Here is a 6,000-nt window from a genome sequence, read left to right as displayed (position 1 = left end):
GAATGAGGTTATTAATAAATAACTACTTGGTTCAATTCCATTACACGCTCCGGGTATCCTTCTTGGGGAAGAAGACAACCTGGGGCACTATAGACCAGTCAGCCTAATTTCAATACCTGGAAAGCTACTCGAACCATCAATATTAAACGGCCAATTTGTAAGCACCTAAATGATCATGGGGGGAGGAATAGCTCAGTGGTTTGAGCATTGGCCTGCTAAACCTAGGGTTGTGAGTTCAATCCTTGAGGGGGCCACTTAGGAATCTGGGGCAAAATCAGTACTTGGACCTGCTAGTGAAGGCAGGGGGCTGGACTCAATGACCTTTCAAGATCCCTTCCAGTTCTAGGAGACAGGATATCACCATTAATTTAATTTTAATTTTTTTTAATCATAGGGTTCTAAGGAATAGCCAGCATGGATTTTTCAAGAACAAACCATGCCAACCAACCTAATTTCCTTCTTTGACAGAGTTACAAGCCTAGCAGATAGCAAGGAAGCAGTAGACGTGATATATGGTTACTTTAGTAAGGCTTCTGAGACAGTCCCATGTAACATTCTCATAAGCAAACTAGGGAAATGTGGTCTAGATGAAATAATAGAACATGGGTGCACAACTGATTGAAAGACTGAACTCAGAGCGTAGTTCTTAAGGGTTCACTGTGAAACCAGAGCATATCTAGTGGGATCCCACAGGGGTCACTCCTGGGTCCAGTATTAGTCAATATTTTCATTACTGACTTGGATAATGGACTGGAAAGCACGCTTATAAAATCTGAGAATGACACCAAGCTGAGAGGGACAGAAGCACTTTGGAGGACAGGATTAGAATTCAAAATGACCCTGACAAATTAAAGAATTAGTCTGACCAGTCAGACCAATCAGCTTAATTTTGTTACCTGGAAAGATAATGGAGCAAATAATCAAAAAATCAATTTGTAAGCACCTAGAAGATAGGTGATAAGTAACAGTCAACATGGATTAGTCAAAGAACAAATCATGTTAAACCAACTTAATATCCTTCTTTGACAGGATAACAAGCCTTGTAATATAACTCAACTTTAGCCTAAGGCTTTTGATACCATCTCACATGACCTGCTCATAAACAAACTAGGGAACTATCACTTAGATGAACCTACTATAAGGTGGGTGCATAACTGGTTGGAAAAGCCTACTCAAAGAACCATTATCAACGCTTCACAGTCAAGCTGGAAGGGGATATTAAGTGGGGTCCCACAGGAATCTGTTCAGGTCTACTCAATATCTTCATAAATGATTTGTATAATGGCATGGAGAATACACTTATAAATCTGCAGATGATACCAAGCTGGGAGGGGTTGCAAGCACTTTAGAAGACAAGATTAGAATTCAAAATGATCTTGACAAACTGGTAAAATGGTCTGAAATAAATGCAATGATATTCAGTAAGGACAAATGCAAAGTACTACACTTAGGAAGGAATAATCAGTTGCACAAATACACAGTGGGAAATAACCGCCTAGGCAGGAGTACTGCAGAAATGGATCTGGCTGTTAGCATGAATCACAAACTAGACACGAATCACACGGCCCTTCCTGTTTTAATTTCAAACTTACTTCTCCGGGGAAGCTCAGCTCAGACGCAGCATCTAGTTTGTCAATGAAATTCCTGGGCTTTATCCCCATTTATGCTATGACCCCTTCACACTGCTCTGGCAGTATACTGGGGACTTTAAGTGGGAGTAAATTACACCTGCACCCACTTCAAAGCATTGTACCACCACCAAATGGTGTAAAGGGGGTTTAGTGTAAAGGAAAATTAAACCCCTTTTGGTTTTTTTGCCCTGTTTTGTATGTCATTTGATCATTAAGACAAAGAGATTGAGGTGGCCAAGATCAGTGTCAGAATGCAATGTATACTTAAAGACACATTTCAGAGTGGTAGCCACGTTAGTCTGTATCAGCAAAAACAATGAGGAGTCCTTGTGGCACCTTAGAGACTAAATTTATTTGGATATAAGCTTTCGTGGTCTAAAACCCACTTCATCAGATGCATGGAGTGGAAAATACCTTAGGCAAGTATATATACACAGTACATGAAAAGACGGGAGTTGCCTTACCAAGTGGGGGGTCAGTGCTAACGAGACAATTCAATTAAAGTGGTATGCCAACATCTTTATGGCTGACTTAGAACAAAGCTTCCTCAGCTCTCGTCCCCTAACGCCCCTACTCTACTTGCACTACATGGATGACATCTTCATCATCTGGACCCATGGAAAAGAAGCCCTTGAGGAATTCCACCAGGATTTCAACAATTTCCACCACACCATCCTCCTCAGCCTGGACCAGTCCACACAAGAGATCCACTTCCTGGACACTACAGTGCAAATAAGCGATGGTCACAACCACCACCCAATACCGGAAACCTACTGACCGCTATACTTACCTACATGCCTCCAGCTTTCATCCAGACCACATCACACGATCCGCTGTCTACAGCCAAGCTCTAAGATACAACCGCATTTGCGCCAATCCCTCAGACAGAGGCAAACACCTACAGAAACTGTATCAAGCATTCTTAAAACTACAATACCTACCTGCTGAAGTGAAGAAACAGTTGACAGAGCCAGAAGGGTACCCAGAAGTCACCTACTACAAGACAGGCCCAACAAAGAAAGTAACAGAACACCACTAGCCGTCACCTTCAGCCCCCAACTAAAACCTCTCCAGCGCATCAACAAGGATCTGCAACCTATCCTGAAGGATGATCCCTCACTCTCACAGACCTTGGGAGACAATCCAGTCCTCGCTTACAGACAGCCCCCAACCTGAAGCAAATACTCACCAGCAACTACACACCACACAACAGAAAACACGAACCCAGGAACCTATCCCTGCAACAAACCCTGTTGCCAACTTTGTCCACATAGCTATTCAAGGGACACCATCATAGGACCTAACCACATCAGCCACAACATCAGGGGCTCGTTCACCTGCACATCAACCGAGGTGATGCCCCTCTGCCATGTACATTGGCCAAATCGTAGAGTCTCTACACAAAAGAATAAATGGACACAAATCAGCGGTCAAGAATTATAACATTCAAAAACCAGTCGGAGAGCACTTCAATCTTCCTGGACACTCACTAACAGACGTAAAAGTGGCAATTCTTCAACCAAAAAAACCTTCAAAAACAGACTCCAATGAAAAACTGCAGAACTGGAATTAATTTGCAAACTGGACACCATCAAATTAGGCCTGAACAAAGACTGGGAGTGGATGGGTCACTACAAAAACTAATTTCCCCCTACTGTTACTTACACCTTCTTGTCAACTGTTTGAAAAGGGCCACCCTGATTACATTGGCCTTGTTACCACTACAAAAGTGATTTTTCCTCCCTTGGTATCCTACTGTTGAGAATAGCCCACTTCCACTTTAATTGAATTGTCTTGTTAGAACTGACCCCCCACTTGGTAAGGCAACTCCCATCCTTTCATGTTCTGTGTATATATTCTGCCTACTGTATTTTCCACTCCATGCATCTGATGAAGTGGGTTTTAGCCCATGAAAGCTCATGCCCAAAGAAATTTGTTAGTCTCTAAGGTGCCACAAGTACTCCTCGTTGTTTTTTTTAAAGACCCATGTATACTTAAAGACACAGCAGCTCATTTTTACAAAAGCAAGAAATATGTTTCAAATGCGAGAAGTACAGTTTGTTACACTTATTTAATTGCTGATAGGAAGATGGAACAAGCAAGCTGGATTTCTAGTAACACCATGAAAGCACCAAAGAAAGAGTCACATTTCCACAGGTAAGTGAGGCACTCGGAGCCCTTTATCCGAGAGATTCCTCATGGGAAGTTAGGGAGCACTGAAACACTTCTTCAAAAGCATCCAGAAAAGGCTCAGTGATTTCATCAACTGTGACATGTCTCTGGAGTTCTTCGCTCAGGGAGGTGACACCCGTCCCTTCGAGTCCACAAGGAACAATGTGATCAAACCACGTAAGATCTGTGCAGCAGTTCAGCGCCAGCCCATGAGAGGTTATATGCCTTCCACAATGGACACCTGAAAAGCAAAACATACATGTCACCTTGTTCAGTGCTATGTACCACACACCACCCCTCCCGCAAAGTCATCTTAAATGTCAGATTCCAAGGCCAGAAGGGACCATCGTGATCATCTAGCCTGATCTGTAGAACACAAGCTACAGAACTTCCCCCAAATAACCCCTAGAGCAGATCTTTCAGAAAAACATCCAATCCTGATTGAAAAATTACCAGTGATGGACAATCCGCTACAGCCCTTGGCAAGTTGTTCCAATGGTTAAATATCCCCGTCACACTAAGACTCCTATCCACCTTACCACATAAGTTGCCCAGCTGATGCGGCACCAATGCTGTAGTGCTTATCAGCAGCGAGGGCGCTGAGACCATAGCTTATCACGTTCACCAATACGGTCTCAATGTTTCCTTGTACTCCCCCACCACCTGTTATCTCATCTTACACTTCAACTGTAAGTTCTTTGGGGGCAGAGACCTGCCTGTCTGCACTGTATGTGTGACTGGGGTTCCCAGGCTCTATTATAATACAAATCGAGCCCAGGGCACTGGGTTCATTGTTATTGCAGAGACATGCAGGCATGGTGTGCAGTCCCTCATGAGGAAGTGAAATTCTTGTAAATATCTGCTTGCTAACCGGGCAAATCCTGCCTATTAGCGGGATTGGCTCTGGTAGCGAATGAGGGCAGAGGACAGCATGATGTGCATGTTCGCAGTCATACATAGTAGACCCCTGATTTTCCTGCTTTGCACTGCACAACAGGAGAGCTGGGATTCTACACTACTGTACTGTGACCATTGTCTTTAGAGAATCATAGAGCTTTTCAGTAGCAGAAAATTTCCAGGAATTATTAAGGCCCACGTCCTGAAAGATTTACACATGTGCACAATTTTAGTCAAGAGGAGTAATCCAATGAGATTACACACACGAGTAATGGTACACACATGCAGAAATCTTTCCAGGACTGAGGCATAAAAATGTAGTTCCTAGTGATTTACAAGTAACCTCTAAGATTATTAGAATTGAGATTAGCGTGCGGGGTGGGGGGATCTCTATTATTTCAGTATGTGGACTGCCTTTAGCCACACTCCATGTATAATCAGGTCACTCTACCTGCTATTTTCCATGGATCTTTCACACAGCAGCACATGAAAGGAGAAGCAGTTTAATAAAGGCTACGCTACGGCCTTGACTCTGCTAGAAAAGGATCTGCCAGTGTAACTATACCAGCAAACCATCTTAGTGGAGGTGCCGTTTATACCAGGAAGAGTGCATTTGCTGGTATCATTTATATCAGTTCCCTAAATGAAATAAACGATATCAGCAAAAGCATGGTTTTGCTTGTATAACTGCATCTACATTTGTGCTTTTGCCACCACCATCAGGTCAATTATGGGATGTGATTTTTTCCACGCTTCATAACGTAGCTACACTGGCAAAAATTTTAAGGGTAGATCAGGTCTATACTGTCAAAAACCTCTAGTGTGGACATATTTATATTGGTATAAAAGTGCTTATTGGATTTCCCTGACCAGGATAAACGATACCAGTATAAACACCGTTGTAACTGTGTCTACACTACCGCTTTACTGGCATATCTACATTAGTAAAAATCACACCCCAAACCAACACAGCAATGCCAGTAAGACTCATTAGAGCAGGGGTCTCAAACACGCGGCCCGGGGGGTTATTTTCTGAGGCCCGCGAGCTCCTCTCAGCCCCCCCCCCGCCCTTTACCTAGAGCGGCTCCGGCCCAATGCGCACTGGGGGCAGGGCAGGCTGCCTGCCTGCCTGCCCTGCCCCCACGCCGCTCCGGGAAGCGGACAGAACCTGGGGAAGGAGGGGCGCAGGGATGTGTGTGGCTGTTGCTTCGGGCACCACCCCAGCAGCTCCCATTGGCTGCGGTTCCCCATTCACCCCTTTGATCCGGTCTTTCCTAAACAGCACATACCCTCCCATACC

The 6,000-nt window shown here is 44.1% G+C and overlaps 1 long non-coding RNA gene across 13 annotated transcripts in view; it reads right to left on the bottom strand.

Annotated features, from left to right (window-relative positions):
* Positions 1-1,260: 1,260 nt before the first annotated feature.
* LOC135983723 (uncharacterized) overlaps positions 1,261-6,000 on the bottom strand; it is a 344,090-nt gene continuing 339,350 nt past the window's right edge. For 10 of the 13 annotated variants that reach the window (XR_010601482.1, XR_010601486.1, XR_010601497.1 and 7 more), the window contains one exon: positions 1,389-4,044. This is a non-coding gene — a long non-coding RNA (uncharacterized LOC135983723). Of the gene's footprint in view, positions 4,045-6,000 lie in introns of all 13 variants that reach the window. The other 3 variants (XR_010601499.1, XR_010601498.1, XR_010601491.1) reach the window with 1 other exon arrangement.

Source organism: Chrysemys picta, chromosome 1 (genome assembly GCF_011386835.1).
Source record: "Chrysemys picta bellii isolate R12L10 chromosome 1, ASM1138683v2, whole genome shotgun sequence".
NCBI classification, from domain to species: Eukaryota; Metazoa; Chordata; order Testudines; family Emydidae; genus Chrysemys; species Chrysemys picta.
This window is presented reverse-complemented; position numbering and strand designations above follow the sequence as displayed.